The following is a 19,549-nucleotide window of genomic DNA, read 5'->3' on the forward strand; positions in this document are numbered from 1 at the left end:
TATTGTGTTTGGGGTAAACTAATAGCTACTCTGGAAGGGTGAGGATTTGAAATTGTTTTATGATTTTCAGAAGCTGCAACAGATTTGAGCAAAACTCTAAGTATGTGTATTATTGACACATATATGCTAAATCCAGGCTGTTTCTAGCAATGGGTTAGCATGGGAACCAGAAGTCAGATGACCAGATATTTGCGATTTCATTCTGAAATCTAGGATAAAAATGATGTTTAATGCTAGATGAGACGGAAGTCTCACTGCGGTCTGTTTTTGGAATTTTACAGAGAAGGATCCTTCACCTACTTTATCTTGCCTTGCTCTAGTAAGTAAACCAGGGAATATAAATTCTTTAGATCAGTCAGGAAAATATAGTGAGATTTGTTAAGTACTGTTTTTCTGTATCACATGAATCTGTTCATCCATGTTATTTTTAATATTTCTTGTGGCTGAAACTCTGGTGTTTAATGTAAATAAATATTTAGTATTTTCATGTACTTTTCTTATTTATTATTAAATATATTTACACTTTTCATTGTGGCTGGTCTTTTAGAGAATAGTTTAATCCCTGACAGTACTTATATGTATTTGTTGATAGCTCTGACTGCTCCTGAAAGCCTTGTGTTGGTCAAACTACCATTTGCATTAATATTAATTTCACTCACTATAATTGGGCACCCTTGAAAGAGCCTTAGAGTATCTGGCTCTGGAGTGTCTGGTGGTGGTGTAACTACCTTATAGTCTGGGATAGCAAGTCTATGCCAGCCTTTCCAGGTGAGCGTGTGTGTGTGTGTGTGTGTGTGTGTGTGTGTGTGTGTGTGTGTGTGTGTGTGTGTGTGTGTGTGTGTATGTGTGTGCATGTGTGTGCGTGTGAGTGTGTGTGTGTAAAAATCAAATCTCAAGGAGTGTGTGTGTGTGTGTGTGTGTGTGTGTGTGTGTGTGTGTGTGTGTGTGTGTGTGTGTGTGTGTGTGTCAGCTGTTTGGAGTACGAACATGAAGCACTGATTTCACTGACAGGGTGCTGAAAACCTTGGCTTGAACACTCAGCTGAGGTCTCAGCTCTAGAGCTATGCCAATGCGGAGTCTTTTTGGGGACCTGGAGGGAGATAGATAGAGAATTCCAGACCACGGATTGAGTGTGTTCTCTGTGTGCTGTTAAGGGAAATTGTACTTGACTGCATCTAGAAACACTGGGTACATCCATTTTTGTTCCAAGTGAATGTCCCTATCCAGTGCCATTGGTGAGGATTCAGGCTCCTTGGTTACTGGCCCAGAGTGGGGATGTCACATATTGGTGAGCAGTATTGTGGGTATTAATTGAACTTCTGTAGCTTATAAGAAGTTGGCACTGAAAGTGGGTGTACTCTCAAGCAGCCACAAGGTAAACATTCAGAGTTTCATTTCACAGCAGTTTTATTTATTTATTTATTTATTTATTTATTTATTTATTTATTTATTTATTTATTTACTTATTTATGTATTTATGTATGTATTTATTTATTTATTTTTGTTAGTTTAGTTTAGTCAGGGAAAACAGGCAAAGATGTGAGGAGAGGATTATGGTAAGCTGACAAAGAACCAGTTGGCCAAGCTGTGTGAAGCAAAAGGACTGGTGTATCCCAATCTGACTAAAAATGAAATCATTTCAGCCTTAGTTTCAGTTCAGATCAGCAACCAGAAGTACAATCTGTTTGGTGATGGGGATGTACAATCCTCAGAAATAGTACAGTTCACCTTTTCCTCAGAGGACTTAAAAATCCATCTGGAGTTAAATAGACTTGAACTTGAGGCCAAACATTTGGAGTTAGAATCAGCAGATAAAATGTGGCATTTGGAGGTTGAAGTAGAACCAGCAGAGAGAGTGCAGTATTTACAGACTGCAGAAAATGACAAGTAGCATCAACATGAGAAGGAGAGTCTGACTCTTCACTGGAGTCATGGCAGTAATGGGGAAGGAATAACAGAACCCCAGAAGAATAAAGATCAGGAAATGTCTTCAACAATTTACAGAGGGTGATAATTCTGATAGTTGTAGTCGTATATGTGAAAGAGTATGTAAACAGTATAATGTTGATCAAGGGCACCCGGTGCAGTTCTTGATCCCCTTACTCCATAGTGAAGCTGTAACTGCTGTTTCTAAATTGTCTGATATCGATTGTTCTAAATAGATAAAGTAAAGAAATGATTACTTGAATGTTTTAAGTTAAAACCTGAAGCTTACAGAAAACTGATTTTTGAGCATAGACGCAAGGAAGATGAAAGTGTGTGTGATTATATTGCTGAGTTAAGCACTTATTGTCATAGGTGGGAGAGTGGGTGTCAGGTAACCACTTTTGAAGGGCTGGCAGACTTTTTGGTGAGAGAACAAACCCTTAGCACTTTGCCTAGGACATGAGAATCTGGCTTACAAGCATAGACTGTAACTCTGCAGATGACCTAAGGAAAAATGGGGATCTCTGCTAAGCAATCATAGCACCATTGCACAGGAAGGGGATACCCAGTGTTGCACATGGATATAAGGGAACCCGTGATAAGCCACCTGAACCACTGTAACGCAGCCCACCAGTAACAAGTGAAGCCACTAGTCCAGGTACACGGACAGGATCAAGGGTTAAATGTTTTAAATGTAACCAGTGGGACCATGTATCTTGTCCATGGAGGCAAGGTGGGGGAACAAAAAGTGGGGGAGCCAGCAAGTGAGAATAACAGTATGCCAGTGGGGAGTTGTCTGGAGAGAACAGGGGTACCAAACTATCACCAGAGATTATATTGTATCTTAGTGGAGGGAAAACAGGCCACTGCTAAGAGAGAGACACATCCTCTGACATAAGCAGTGTGAAGCCTGCAGTGATTAAAGAGGAGCAGTATTTGCTTGAACAGTCCACTACAGTCAGGGCTTTAGGAGGGACCCCATTACAAATGCCTTTGACCAATGTTCACCTTGACTGGGAGGTTGGAAAAGGAATCAAACATGTAGGCATATTTGAGGATATCCCTGCAGATGTCATGATAGGGAATGTTTTTTATAATGCAATGCCTTGTGTGCATGCAGTTACAGACAGTCAGGCTTGGAGACAGGCATGTGAGTCTAGTAGCCTGGGAGGGGACCCAGACAGACCCCACATCTGCAGCTAGGGGTGGTGAGGTGGCTATTTCAGGGAGGGAGCTACCCTCTAGCAGTTACCTGAAGATGAACCAGAGCTGCTGGTAGGTACTGATGTTCCCTTGGAGAGAGTGATTGCAAGGGCAGAGGTCAGTGGTATTACCCAAGCTGACAGTGAAGCACTGCTGTCAGAGGGTACTAGACTTCTGATGGAAGGGTAGCTGGGAAGAGTTACAAAGATAGAGTTGAGACAGGCTCAGATCTTGGACCGTACACTGAGATACTTCAGGGAGATAGCTAAGGAGGTACCTGATCCTCAAATAAAAGGGAGGGGGGTCAATATCCTGGAACAAAGACTTACGGTATAGAGAGTGAACCTCTGAGGGAAGGCTAGAGGGTGAGGTAATATAGCAGGTGGTAGTCCCTAGAGCCTACCATCTGGCACTTCTTGCCATAGCCCATGACATTCCTTTTGCAGGTCATATAGGCATAAAGCATACCAAGAGACATATTATGCAGAATTTTTACTGGCTTGAGATTGCAAGGGATATAATGGGTTACTGCAGGACCTGTAAGCAGTGACAAAAGCTAAGCAAGGCAGGAGACAAGATCAAAGCTCCTTTGTGATTAAGGAGCTCTTTCAGATGTTATCTGTAGAAACTGTGGGACCTCTGCGTACCCCAAGTTGCACAGGGAAGAAGCATATCCTGGTGGTAGTAGATTATGCTACTAGATACCCTGAGGCGCTGTCTCTGCCCTCCTTCCATTGAGACAAAGAAGGTGGCAGATGCTTTGTTAGAGATTTTCAGCAGGGTAGGTTTTCTGAGAGAAATACTGACTGAAGTGCCGAATTCACATCAGACCTGCTGGCTTCTCTGTGTAAGTGCTGTGGGGTAAAGCACCTAAAGACCATCCACTACCATCCCCAGACTAAAGGTCTTGTGAAGAGGTTAAGCTCTACACTAAAGACCATACTACAAGGATTTGCACAGCAGTTTAAGAGAGAATGGGACAAATATTTGCCCCATCTGATGTTTGTATAGAGATAGGTACCCCAGGAATCCACAGGTTTTTCACCTTCTGAGTTGCTGTAGGGCCATAAGGTGAGGGGACCTCTAGATCTGATTCCTGATGAGTGGGAGGGTGAGTGTGAATCCCACAAGCAGTCTGTTGTGGCATATGTCCTAAGCCTCAGGACAAGGCTTAGGGAGCTTACGGGCTTGGCCAAGGAGAACCTGACAGGAGCCCAATAGCAGTAAAAGATCTGGTATGACAGGAATGCTCGAGCTTGAGAGTATGCTGTGGGACAGCAGGTTATAGTTCTCATTCCTGTCAGACACAATAAACTGCAGGCAGCTTGGAAGGGACCATTCAAAGTAGTAAAGTAGGTCAGTCATATTAACTACATTGTAGAACTGCTAGGCTGGAGGCAGGGGCACAGATTGCACCATGTTAATGTGATGAAACCTTACCATGATAAGGTGGACCTTGTGCTAAGTATTTACAGTTGGAGTGAAGAGGAGTCTGAGGAGGATCTATGGCTACATCAAGGCAGCCAGGAAAATGCCAAATTACTAAGGTAGATCCTAGGGTAGCAGCCATATGGCATGGCATTACAGCACTGTAGTGGGGCCATCAATGCCAATGCAGATGAGATCTCAAGACAGGGTATGGGTTAATGTATTCCTGGAAAAGCTTATTCCTCTGAAGCAAAGTTTCTCAAGGGTCACTTGAAAAACTAGTTTGAGTGTTCAAAAGGGGGGAGAGATGTGACAATGTGAGGTATTGCCAGCAATGCCAGGAGAAGTAGGACAGTGGATATGTAACATATGCCAACACAGCTAGCTGTAATTTTGTAAATAATTATATGTAATTTGTATATCTAACTGATTTGTACAGATACTTTTGTTGAAAAATGTATTTGTAAAGCTGCTTGTGTTAAAAATATACCAACAGTATGCTCTGCTGGACAGAAAAAGAAATATACATACATTATTGTAACTGTGTAAATGTATATGTTTTAAAAGAGTATACTGGACAAAGGTGGTTAATCTCAACCCACCTAACTTTGAAAATAGTTTGAAATTAAATTGCCTGCTTAGACCATAAAGACTGTATCTTACAGTTCTCAGTGCAGCTACAGACAGAAAGTCTGTACTAGGAAGCTTTCTATATTGTCTTTTGGGGTGAACTAATTGCTACTCTAGAAGGGTGGAGGTTTGAAATTGTTTTATGACTTCTAGAAGCTGCAACAGATCTGAGAAAAACTGTTTATGTGTGTATTATGGATACATATGTGCTAAATCCTGGAAGTTTCTAGCAATGGGGTTAGCATGGGATTCAGAAATCAGATGACCAGGTGTATGAGATTCCATTCTGTAATCTCGGACAAAAACAATGTTTAATACTAGATGAGACTGAAGTCTCATTGCAGTTTGTATTTGAAACCTGACAGAGAAGGACCCCTCACCTACTTCATCTTGCCTTGCTCTAGTATTTAACCAGGGAATCGTAATTCTTTAGATCAGTCAGGAAAATATAGTGAGATTAGTTAAGTACTACTTTTCTATATCTGTGTGTATCTGTATATCTGTGGTATTTTAATATTTCCTGTGATTGAAACTCTAGTGATTAGTGTAAATAGGTATGTAGTATTTTCATGTTCATTTCTTATTTATTATTAAATATATTTAAACCTTTCTTTGTGGTTGGTCTTTTAGACAATATTTTAATCTCTGAGAGTACTTGTATATATTTGGTGAGAGCTCTGGCTAGTCCTGAAAGCCTTACTGTTGGTCAAACTATCATTTGTACTAATATTAATTTCATTTAGTATAATTTGGTACCCTTGCAAGAGCCTTAGAGTAGCTGGCTTTGGAGTGTCTGGTGGTGGAGTAACTACCTTATAGTCTGGGCAGAAGGGGGCATTCTAGTAAGTTTGTGCCAGCCTTTCCTGTGTCTGTGTGTGTGTGTGTGTGTGTGTGTGTGTGTGTGTGTGTGTGTGTGTGTGTGTGTGTGTGTGTGTGTGTGTGTGTGTGAAAATCAAATTTCAAAGAGTGTGTGTGTGTGTGTGTGTGTGTGTGTGTGTGTGTGTGTGTGTGTGTGTGTGTGTGTGTGTATGTGTCAGTTATTTGGAGCAGGGACATGAAGCACTGGTTTCACAGAGACAGTGGTGTAGAACATGGCTTGGACACTCATCTGAGGTGTCAACTTTATAGCTGTGACAGTGGCGAGTCTTACTGGGTACCTGGAGGGAGACAGACAGATAAATCTAGACCCTGGACTGAGTGTGTTTCCTGTGTGTGTTAAAGGAAATTGTGCTTGATGCACAGAGTTGCATCTGGAAATACTGGGTGCATCCATTTTTGTTCCATGTGAATGTCCCTTTCTAGTGCCAGTGGGGAAGATATAGGCTCCTTGATTATTGGCCCAGAGTGGGGACATCATATATGCAAAACTATTTATTTTTCGGTGTGTAAAATATAGTTAGAGGTTTATGTATTTAGGTACACAGCCTTTGATATTTATTTACTTTAACTTTTATTTTATTAAATAGCGTGCCTTAAAGTTGGATTTGTTCAGGCGACTCAGCTGTTACATGATTTTAAAGCTGATCATATGATTTTAAAGAAAACTTTTTGTCTGTCATATGATTTTAAAGCTGGTCACATGATTTAAAGAGTTTGTCACATGATTGGTTAGTATTTAAACAGTGTGGTTTTGGTGCACTTCATCTGAACAAGTTCTATTATAAAATAAAACAAAGTGCTAATATTGTGTTTCAAGTTGTTTGAGACGGATTTGTCAGAATCTCTCTGGCCTTGCATGTGGGTTTTTATTAGTTTTTTTCTCCTGGTTTGACATGAGTAAACCTCCCTTCCTACAAACTCTCTCCTGCTCATTTTCCTAGAGCTCTCATCTGCTTGTTACCCGTGCCACACTCTGAGGGGTTTATGAGTTAATCCTGCTCTGTCCTTGGTAGAGAAGAGATTTATTTTATCATTTTTGCACTTCAGTTAACTGTTTGAGTGCTACTGCTTTATTTTTGCTTTATTTATTAATTTTGCCTTTAAATAATTCTAAAGGTCCCTAATACTTGAAATTGCCTTGACAAGGTAATTTGCTTAAGTTGTTTTGTTATAGCATTACACTCGCAATATATTTCTTGGTATAATTACATCAAGATGTTAGAGGTGCCCTATAAAGACACAAACACCAAGAAAGTAAATGTTATCTATAAGACTTCCTTTAGAACTGAAACCTGTAGCTTAGTTTAGCAAAAACAAGGCCATTGTATGATGATGAGCTTAGAGCAGCCAGTTTGCACTACTATCAAATCTTAGCCCAATCTAGCCTAGTCTAGTGTCAAACCCCATAGACCACCCAAGGAGACCTCGGTATAACTCAGTCCATGACCTGCAATACCCACATAAATATAGGTCCAGACAGCATGGATATACAATTTTCAAATGTCATCATAGCCAGCTTGGTAGATTTGGACCTCCTAAGACAACATAGCAATTGTATCATGCTCACAGACAACCATTTAATCCTTAAAGAAACAAGCACAGTATGCCAAGAGATGTACATACAGATTTTCACTAGAGGCAAAAGTCTTCCATACAAACAAGGTTAAACACAGCAAAAGGACAAAATGGTAAACCAAACCCAAAAATAGAAGAACTACAAGGTACTCATACTTTTGTGGAGCATATTTTAATAACACAAATGAGATAAAATAATAATAAAACTACCACAAAAGTATAATGAGTGATAAGCACTTTCATCCTGTGTTAAACCAAGACTTCATCAGATAACCCCATTTAAAAAAAAACAGTAAAGTTACCCCAGACAAGTGATGTAAACATGTCTAAACGACCAGTAAAAAAACACTAATCTTGACACACACCCTTTTTTTTAAATCCCTCTAAATCAGCTCAATTTAAGGTTTTTTAAGGTTAAAGTATATATATATATATATATATATATATATATATATATATATATGTATAAAATAATTAAAGACAAGACAGTTTAATCAAAATATGCCTCAAGAAGTTACAAATATAAAACTAAGCATTAACTCATCTCTCCAATGCTTTTAATCTAAGTACACTGGTAATCGAAACATGCTCATTTAAACCTGGGTAATTGGTTGTGTTTAACCATAACTGCCAATAGAGTTCTTTTTTTTCGAGAAGGACTGCCCAGGGACCTCTCCTCTCATTTTGTTGTACCTTCTCCAAATCCACAAATTTGAACCAAATCTTATCATGGAGCATAATATATTTAGATAGTGCATTATTAACATTACTTTTCCTACTCTTGTAGAAATGCTCATAAATATGTTCCTTCAGGGAATGTTCTGTTTTACCTATATAGTATGCTGCACATTTATTTATTATTTATTTATTTTATTTTATTTTATTTTACATTTGTTGGCTGGGAAATCTGACTGGATGCATGTCCATTTTCAGCAGAAGTCCGGGGAGAAAAGCTCCACAGTTAAATTCAAGAAACATTATAATATATAGAAGCTTTTAAATTACATAGCAAGTAACAGACTTAACATTGACAAGTGACATACTATTCAAGCTTAGTTCAGGTTAACATAGCTTGTACTCAACATAGATCAGTGTCAAGGCAAAAGAAGCTTCAGGTTTAGCATAATTACATAGACTGTACACAAATTTACAGTTTTAGGTTTAGGCATTACATAATGGTGAACACTGAGTAGAATAGAATAGTAAACAAGTTGGCTAAGTAGGTAAGTAGGGGGTATAATTACAGGGGAGAGACAGAGTAGGTTGAATTGATAGCAGGTTAGGTATGAGAACCAAGAAAGTGAAGTAGCTAAGCATGTAGTAAGAGTAGAGGTATAGAGTGAGAGTGGCAGTTAGTGTATAGATAGTATAGTGATCTGGCAGTGATATATCAGTGCTAAACTAAGGGAAGGTATTAGACTTGGAGCTGGGAGGAAGCTAGAAAGGCTGCATTCGTTGGAGATGAAGCTGAAGTTAGTGGGCAGGGGGAAGCAGGAGGGGGGAGGCGGGAAGGTGGGAAGTATCATACTTGATACAATGCAGTGTGTACAACAACCTTTGTAGAACAATCATATCTGTCCTTAAAATAAACTCTGTATCCCCTTATGGTCACATTATCACAAAGCAAAATATATTTACAATAGTTATAGTGACCTCAACTCTGCATTTTACATACTACTGCTAGTTTGGATTTAAAAACAGGTCTCTTCAAAATAGCCTTTAAAGTTAAACCTTTTTTTTTTTAATTATACAAGGACGGTTGTCAAATATGTCTCATATATCGATGTATTCCTTTAAAATGAGACACTTTTTTAATAAAATTGCTTTAACCTTGACACTCCCCAAGTTGAAAGTAGTGACAAACCCACACTTATAACTGTCCACAGCCTTATCTAAGTTTCTCCCTATAGCTGAGTTCTTTTCCCCATTTTCTAAACAATAGGTTTGAAATAGCCTATAGATCTTTTATTTACTACTACATCCTTTAAATTGTTGACAAATTCAGGAATATATCCTCTACTTAGAAACATCAACTTCAAATGATCACATTCCTCCATAAAGTCTTTATTTCTCATCACTGGTCTAGCACCACACAAAAATTGCCCCTTTATAACAGATTTTTTCTGTGTACATGGGTGTGGCTAGTAAAGTAGAAGAGACTGTTGGAATAGGTGGGTTTTCTATTAACATGAGCAGCAAATACATTATTATCAAATTCATTTTCCAACATGACATCCAAATAAGCAATCGTAATGTTGTTTGTCTGAGAGGTAAAACTTAGGAAGGATGTAGTACCATTAATATATTCCTGAAATCTACATAATTCATCATCTTTTCCTTTCCATAAAATAAATATGTCATCCAAGTATCATGTATATGCCCTTAAACAGTCTTTAAACTCACTGTTGAATAAAAATTTCCTTTCCCAATAAGCCATCACAATATTAGCAAAAAAGGGAACCACAGTTTGCCCCCATGGCATGGTTAATAATCCACTATTTAGATATATTATGCTCCATGATAAGCATTGGTTCAAATTTGTGGTTTTGGAGAAGGTACAACAAAATGAGAGGGGTAGTCCCTGGGAAGTCCTTCTTGAAAAGAAGGAACTCTATAAGCAGTTGCAGTTAAATGCAACCAATTATCCAGGTTTAAATGAGCATGTTTCGATCACCAATGTACTTAGATTAAAAGCGCTGGAGAGATGAGTTAATACTTAGTTTTATATCTGCAACTTTTTGAAGTATATTTTGATTAAACTGTCTTGTTAATTATTATTTTTATATATATTTTAACCTTAAATTGAGCAGATTCAGAGGGATTTAAAAATAAGGTGTGTGTGTCAAGATTAGTGGTTTCATATTAGTTGTTTGTACATAGATTCATAGATTCATAGATTAGAACTAGGCTAACTGCCCTTTAAATAACTCCTCCAAATATTATACATGTTTACATCTCTTGCCTGGGGTATTTTGACTGTTTTTTTTTTTAAATGGAGTTAGTTATCTGATTAAGTCTTGGTTTAATACAGGATGAAACTGCTTATCACTCATTATACTTTTGCGGTTGTTTTATTATTATTTTATCTCAATTGTGTTACTAAAATATGCTCTGAAATGGTACGACTGCCTTGGAGTTCTTCTTTTTTTGTGTTTGGTTTACCAGTTTGTCCTTTTTTGGTATTTTTTCTCATTTGTTCATGAGGAACCTCACAGCCTCAGAGGAAGCAGGAGTGTCACAGAACCGATTTCCTACCCAGATATGAATATTATTCAACACACTATTGGAGAATTGAAAATGCTGGTATGACAATTATCACAATGGGTTGACTATGTTACCCCACGGAGAAGAAGACACTCCAACCTATTTGTGATAGTGCATGGTCGCACCAACAGCACTGGTTAGTCAGCGAGTGTTTTACCTAATGGTACTAATACTTGTAACTTATTGTTAAATAACACTAATGTCAATGGGCTCCTGAATGATCAGGTATTGCCAGTGACCAATGATTGGGTACAAAACATTGATACTTTTGAGGTAACCTCAATACTTACTGACTGTCCAATAGGCACAGCTGGGAATACATGGACATTTTAGTTAAACATGTTATACAAACAGTAAAATTGATTAATGAAATTACTGAACTTGACAAAAGTATTGTGAGTTGTTCTGTTTTTGAGAGGTACAAATACGATTATGGGATGAATTTTGGAAGCATTAATGGTAAGATGCAACAAATATGGAATCAAAAAAGTAAAAAACTTGAGAGAGATCATTGTGAATACTTGAATTTGACTGCATATCCAAAACCTCCACTTGAACAAGTATGAGGGAACCGGAGGTTTAATAGTTGTAATGTATACAAATTGCAAAAGGTACAGAGTTTCAACAATGACACAAACACACAAATTAATTCTAGTGACAGTCATAATGAACAACAGAACCCTCTAGGCCATTTTTTTAGATCAGGCAGAGTTCCCTCGACTGTGCAGCTCAGAAAAGATAAGGGGGAAACAAAAAACAAGCCAATGGGGAACAGACAGCTGATGACTTTCGCAGATGAGGAACCAATGGAATTGTATGACCCACCCTCATTTGAACCATTAGAACTAGCAGAATTAAGAATAATGAAGCTGGGCAATTAGCTCAGTAAGAAACCAGTTAAATTTCACAAACCACCCACATCCACTCTAGTGGACCCAATCATTACAGTTACAGTAGGGACAGACTAATGGAGAAGGTTTAATTCAGGTGAAAATCTATTGGGTGAAGTAGCCTGTCGGATTGTTATGAATGATAAAAGTGACTGTAAATTGTTTAATTATAAACAGTTTTCAATCAGCAAGACCTTTATTGAAATACTCGCAAAAGGTCTGAGTTTTGTTGTTGTTAAACATGTTAAAATAGCACAATTGTTAATTAAATTAAAATTGTTTTATTAGAAATTTTAAGTTTAATATCATGTTTAACAATATGTCACAAGTGGTAACAGGCTTAAAAATTTCAAGCAGTTTTTATCCCACCACTCCATCCCGCACTGCAATTGTTTGAAAAAATGTGTGAAAATGATGTCCACATCACTAGGCGAATTGATGACAGCACCCAGCTTGCAGTTATCTGCAAACATGGTCAGCCATAGCCCACTGGCTTTGGCATCCACCTCAAAAAATATATCCCAAACAACAGAGGCCCCAAGACCAATGCTTGTGGTACACCGCTCATTATGGGTCTACTGCTTGAGGTGGCTTCCCCTACTTTGACTAGTTGAGTTCTATCAGTGAGCCAGTTTGCTACCCATCTGGTAACATATGGATTGATGCCTAGTTGAGAAAGTGTGTCTGTTATATCCAAGTGGGGAATAGTATTGAAGGCTTTGGGCAGGTCAAGGTAGGTGTTGTGCACTGTCTTACTCTCGTCCATGGCTTTGATGACTGTCTCAAAGAAGTTGACCAAATTTAATAGGCATTACCTCCTCTTGATGAAACTAAGCTGTATGGTATCAAGTGACTGGAGTTTGCCAATGTCCTTCTTAATGACGTCCATGATAATCCACTCTATGGCCTTGCAGATTAGGCTAGTTAGGCAGATGAGTCTACAACATACCTCTCAACTGTACAGATTTTCGCAGAATGTCCAGTTTTTTGCCTTATATTTTTGGTGTGTTCCTTCGAAAAATCTGTATTTTTCTGCAAGTCGCTGAGGATTGAAGTCATTAAATAATGACAAACATTTGAGTTTAAGACTCCACATTCTTCAGAACATTCATACTAATGTAAAATCTATTATTCTATCAACCTTCTAAGTTTGTAAGAGCAATATTTAAAATCTGTCCCTATTTGTCCCCACATCATGTTAGGCTTTCTCCAGATTTCTTGCTCTATAGTTTCCTGGGTCAGTGGACATTCCACTTTAAAGCAAAGAGGTTGCAGTGGCTGTCCTCCACTCGACTGAAATGAAGCTGGTACTCAGGCTTTGGTTGAATAGGGTGCCTAATGGTGCTGCAAGTTCCTGCCTGAGTTCATGTAGGATTCAGCCTGTGATGTTATCAGATTCCATGGAGGCTGTATTTTATGCCTTTGAGAGGGCAGTGATGACTTGCTTCCTAGAAATAAGGGGAGGGGAGGCAGGTGCTGGGGATGTCCTGTTTTAATAATGGGGGAGGGCAGAGGAGTGGATTTTTCACTGAAGCTGTCTGTCAGCAGGTTAGCCATACTTACAGCATTTGTGTATGTGATGTCCTTCACCACCAGTTCTGAGAAGATCTGAGTGCTTCCTTTGAGACTGCAGACATATGGGAAGAAGGCCTTATGACTGTCTTTGGTACATGTGGCCAGTTTGGACTCGAAGTTTGCTTTAGAGGATTTCACTAGTGCTCTTATTTGCTTGTTCAGGCTAAGAAGATATTGCTTCCAGTTAAGCACCTCCTCATTCTTGGTCCTGGACAGCAAATTTTTCCTTTTATTATAGAGTTTATTTATTGTAGATGTCCACCAGACAGGTTTACTCTTCCTTGAGGAGGAAGATTTTGTGCTGTTTGGTATTCCTGATTCCATGCAGCTATATAAATGCTCATGTAGTGCTTTGGTGTAGGTTTGGACATATGTGGCAGTTCCTATGGAGAGTGAAGGGGCTGTGAAGCTCTTTATACCTTCCCTCAGGAGGTTGTAATCAGTTTGGAGGTTTTTTTTTGTTTGACCCTAGCTATGTGGAGGTCGAGGGAGAAGGTTACTTCAAAAGTGACTGCTTTGTGGTAAGATTTTATCAGGGAGGATGACACTGAAGGGATGTTGCAGTGGTTACTCATGTTGGTTAATACAAAGTTCAAGATATTTTCACCTGTTCTGGTGGTGTCAAGCTGCTGGTCCAAGACATTTGCATTATGAAAATCAAGGAATCTTTGGGCATTTGTGTTTTGGCATGAGTATTTCTTCTAATCTATGGTTAGATAGTTAAGGTTTCCCAGGATCAGGGTAAAGGGTTAAATCTTGATAGATTCAAAGCAGTCCAGATAGGTAAAGTGGTCATCTTGAGTCAAAATTGGTGGCCTGTAGCTAGTTATGACTTGAATAGGGGTCGTCTCAATGGTTAACTGCACCTAGAGTATCTCCTCTGTGTCATATTGTTTGACCATCCTCAAGATGTTTATGTCTTTTATATATACTGCAACTCCACCTCCTTTGGCTTTGCTGCCTACGGTTTGGAGTCTGAATGTATGTTAGGATTAGTAACCTGGTATGGTTGGGGTGCTCTTCGCAGCTTTGAACCATGTTTCTTTGACTGCACAAATGTCAGCATCTTCCAGGGTTAAGAATACTTGCAATGAGTGTAGTTTCATGTTTAGATTCCAAGCAATTAGCAGCATGACCTTTAATTTGCATTTTGATAACATTTTCATGTTGGTAGTTTTGACCTCTTGGCATTGCCTAAAAAAGGCACTATGGGGGAGGCAAGAGCCTTTGCCAGAAGCCTGAAACCCAAAGGAGACAGATTCAGGCCATCTCTGGCAAAGAATCATGGTTTTTAAATCATGTCTTCCCAGGCTGTGAGATATGGGATCCCCTTGGAATGACACCCGAAACTAAGCCAGTTGTTAAAGTTAATCATTTTCTGTTTGTATTGAGGCATCATTCTGGTGAAGGCATAATACTGCTTACGCTAGGAACATACCTGCCTGAGACACATATTCAGTGAGCTTGATCATGTTTTTCCTCATATAGTCAAGGAAGGAAAGTCTCACATCCTTCACACTGACATGGAGTATGACATAGTCATAACAGTAATCATTGTTGAGAGACTTGAGTACATGGGTGATATGGTGGATTTTGTCACCTAGCAAACAACTAACTGTCACTTTCTTCTTATCCAGCCTGGTGAGGGTCACATCTGTGTGTTTCACAATGGAGTCTCCTATGACCAATATGTTGGGTTTATGTTTAGGTCTTAGTGGTTGTGCGACACAGGTGTGTGGACTATGTGTGGTGTGTTGTGTGGTGGGCAGAGGAGTTTACATGTGTTTTTGCCTCAGAGGTCTCTTTTGTTTGGTTATGTTTTTGTTGATGACATCCGCATATGTGAGTGGGTGTTGTGTAGGTGGGTGGTGTTTGAGGTGTGGTGTTTGTGTTGACAACCTTCTCACTCCCAGATATACTGACTTGTGATGGAGAGATGGCTTGACCATTGACTCTAGGGTCTTAATGTAATTGCATCTCTCTCAAATTATGTTCCTAGGTAGTAGTAGTAGTAGAGTGCTGTCCATGTACATGAGGCAGTTGCTACACTGTCTCAGGATGCCCATATCAACTAGGCTGGCAGGAGAAAACCTAGGAAATTGTCCATCTATATTTGCCAGAATCTGAGGGAGAGAGGCCAGAGAGAGCTAAGAGGGTAAAGGGTGGAATCTCTAAGAGTGGTACTACCAGATGATCACATAAATGCTACTAAGGGGAAATTTGTAGCTGGAATACCTCACAAAGGGTTAAAACAGTGCAGCTGTGGTGCATGATGTACAAGCAAGCCGAAACCAGCTCAAATGCAGGGTTTAAGTACCACAAAAATAGAAGATTGTAATAACACGGCAATCTATCCAATCCTGTTACCCTGCTTTCTTTATTAATAAGCTTGTGCCAGGCAAGGTCCAGGCAGCCCTGCTACTCTCACTAACAGAGGAGATAGACCCTACCAACATAAGATAGCTACCAGCAACACAGAAGGCAAACACAAGATGGCTGCCAGAACTAGAGAAGGCAAAAAAAAAACATTCCTGGATGCAGCAGACCTGTATCCAGACTATGCTACTCAACATAAGGGTTAAGAACACAGTAAAACTCACAATAAAAGCACATATTAACCACGTACAGACAAAAACAGAACTTCAAGTATGAAAAAATATAGTTAAATGGTAATGAAATGCATTAAAATGCTGTTAAACAGTAATGAATTGCAGTAAATAGCAATGAAATATAGTTAAACAGTAATGAAATGCAGTTAATCAGTAAATTGCTTGAAAACAGTGCAAATGACGTAAATTAGCAATCACAACAGTAAAAAAACAGTTCAAAATAAACCAGCAATTCAGTGGAATACTGTCATCAATTTAATAAGGCTACTGACAAGCAGTAACAAATGCAGCAAATGAAATGCAGTTGAACACCTAAGCACAAGCAGCAAAATGAAGTAGAAATAGGCACAATATGTATGTGTGTGTGTGTATATATATATATATATATTTTTTTTTTTTTTTTTTTTTTGCTTTCTGATAACATGACCATAAGGGGATGTAGAGTATATTTTAAGGACAGATATGATTGTTCTACAAAGGGTGTTTTATATGCTGCATTTTGTCAAGTATGTGCAGCATACTATATAGGTAAAATGGAATGTTCCGTTAAGGAACGTATTTATGAGCATTGCTGTGAGATTAGGAAAAAGCAAAGTTAATAATGCACTATCTTAACATATATATCCATGACAATTCCAGTCTCACATAGACCTACCACGACAACAAACCAAACACATAAACACACAAAACATACTCAGAGGCTCTAAATAAAAATCTGCCTAAGCAGCAGAGACCTCCAAAGCAGACACCCAAGCAACCACTACCCCAAAACAAAACACTTGCAACACATAGCTCACAAAGCCAGTGTGCCAAACAGTCACAGCCCTTAAGGCTAAACAACACACCTGATACACTTGTAATAGGTGACTCTATCGTCAGGCACACTGACATCCCGCTCACCAGGCTGAACAAGGAGAAGGTCACAGTGAGCTGCCTGTCAGGCGCTAGGATCCGCCACATAACACAAGCACTCAGGTCACTCCAAGGCAAGTACAAATATGACTCAGTCATTGTCCATGCTGGTGTGAATGACCTGAGACGTACCTCCCTGGACTACATGAAAAGAGACATAGAGGAGCTCTCTGAGCATGTAGCCCAGGCCAGTATGACCCTGACCTTGAGTAGCATCTTACCCTCACCAAGAATTATGCCACAATATGAAGACAAGATGATCAATTTCAACAATTGGTTTAGGTATTGGTGTCATTCAAAGGGGATCCAATGCCTGTCAGCCTGGGATGACATGCTCGACAAGCCATGATGCTTCGCTAGGGACGGCTTGCACCTGTCACCCCTGGGCTTTCGGATATTGGCAAAGGCTCTTGCCACCCCCATAGTGCCTTTTTTAGGCAAGGCTCAAAAGACAAACCCACCTCCATAGGTATCACAAGGGATAACAAACTAAGAGTAATGCTACTCAATGCCAGAAGTCTAAACCTCAAGATGCATGCACTCGAAACTCTCCTTAGCATGGAGAACATCGATACCTGTGCAGTAACAGAAACCTGGTTCAAGGCTCCCGAGAGCACCCCAGCACTACCAGGTTATACCTCATACCATGTTTTTTGGCTCCAAAACTTGCACCGAACCACAAAAGGAGGGGGAGTATCAATATTCGTCCAAGATATGCACACCTCCAGGTTGGTGGCACAGCACAAAGCATCAGAGACTATCCATGTGCAACTAACAGTGGGTAAAACTGCCTTCCAGTTTATAGCCTGCTACAGACCACCCTCCCAAACCCAGGAACCCCACTCAGCCTTCCTGAGAACACTGGAAAATATGAAGGTCTCTCCAAACACCATCATACTGGGCGACTTCAACTACCCAAACATAGACTGGGAGCATTAGTTTAGCTCCAACACCCTAGCCCAAAGGTTCCTAGAATTTATAAACTCAAATGCTATGGAACAACTTGTTACCACTCCCACAAGAGGGGAAAACATACTGGACCTGATCATCACCAACATGGGGACTCTATGCTCCAGACCAAAAGTGTATCCCTCACTGGTAAGATCAGACCATAAACTAATCTCACTAGATATTCACATCCCGACCCCAGCCCCTGCCAAGAAAACCACAGTGAAAAACTTCTCTAAAGCAAATTTCACACTCCTCAAAACTAAGGTGGAATCCATCAAAGCCCCCGGGCCTGTGGAAAATACGGCCCAGACTGCAGAATCCTTTATAAATGCATTCTATGAACACCTTCAGGAATGCATGGATCATGCAATCCCAAATAAAACCAAGACCCAATCCTCCAAAGGCAGGTGTCCTGTCTGGTGGACCCCAGCCATAAACAAACTATACAACAGAAGGAGGAAGTTACTACATGATAGAGCAAAATCCCAAAAAGGGAAGGCATCTCTGATCAGTATTAACAAACAACTATGGGCACGCATAAAATCGTCTAAGGCCAGCTTCGAGAGAAAAATTGCACAGGACACTAGGGATAATCACAAGGCTTTCTTTAGTTATGTTAGGAACCTGGGTGGGAATTCCCAGATATGCTCAGAATTAGTCCAAAATGACAAAAAATACACCAAACCCATAGACATTGCCAACATCCTAGCTGACAGGTTCAGCGCAAACCCCCCCCCCTTCCCCACCAAAAGGGCAAATATCTATCCCAGCAGAGTGCTGCCCCCCTGACATCTCAGATGCTCTGGTAAGAGCCACCCTCTCCAAAGCAAAAAACACAGCATCAATGGGATCAGACGGTGTCCGGGGCTGCATCCTACATGAACGCCAAGAAGAACTAAACCCAAACGTAAAACTACTGTTCAGTCTCAGCCTTACTACAGGATATGTACCCAAAGAGTGGCATACAGCAACAGTGGTCCCTCTCCACAAATGTGGTGCCTCAACGGATCCTGGAAACTATCGCCCCATAAGCCTGACTAGCTTGGTCTGCAAAGCTATGGAAAGGATCATCATGGACCTCATAAATAAAGATATTGGGGACCTACAGACACTGGATCCTACCCAGTTTGGCTTTGTTAAGGGCAGATCCTGCCTCTTAAACCTGGTTGATTTCTTTGAAACAGTCACCAAGGCCATTGATGAGAGGAAGGTGGTCCACACAGCCTACCTGGACCTCGCAAAAGCCTTCAATACAATACCCCACTTGGGCATTATAGATAAGCTCACCAGCTTAAATATAAACCCCTATGTCACTAGATGGGTTGCAAACTGGCTCAAGGACAGAACCCACATGGTTAGAATTGCTGGAGCCATGTCAGACTCCAAATCAGTTACAAGTGGCGTCTCACAAGGCTCAGTCCTGGGACCTCTCTTGTTCGGTATATATTTCTCGGAGGTACAGACCAATACGGAAGGACTGTGGCTGACCAAGTTCGCAGATGACTGCAAACTGGGCGCCATAATCGACTCTCCAGCCAACACAAGCATCCTACAAAAGGGCCTTATAGAAACAGACAACTGGTGCCAGAGCCATGGCCTCAAGCTAAACGCCAAAAAGTGTATAGTCATCCCCTTTGGCAAAAGCAAAGTGCCCACAAATTACCACATAGGTGGTAATCCATTAATCTGGAAGAAGTAATTAGGGAC

Source organism: Protopterus annectens, chromosome 6.part0, assembly GCF_019279795.1.
Source record: "Protopterus annectens isolate FY-2018-M chromosome 6.part0, PAN1.0, whole genome shotgun sequence".
Lineage (NCBI taxonomy): Eukaryota > Metazoa > Chordata > Ceratodontiformes > Protopteridae > Protopterus > Protopterus annectens.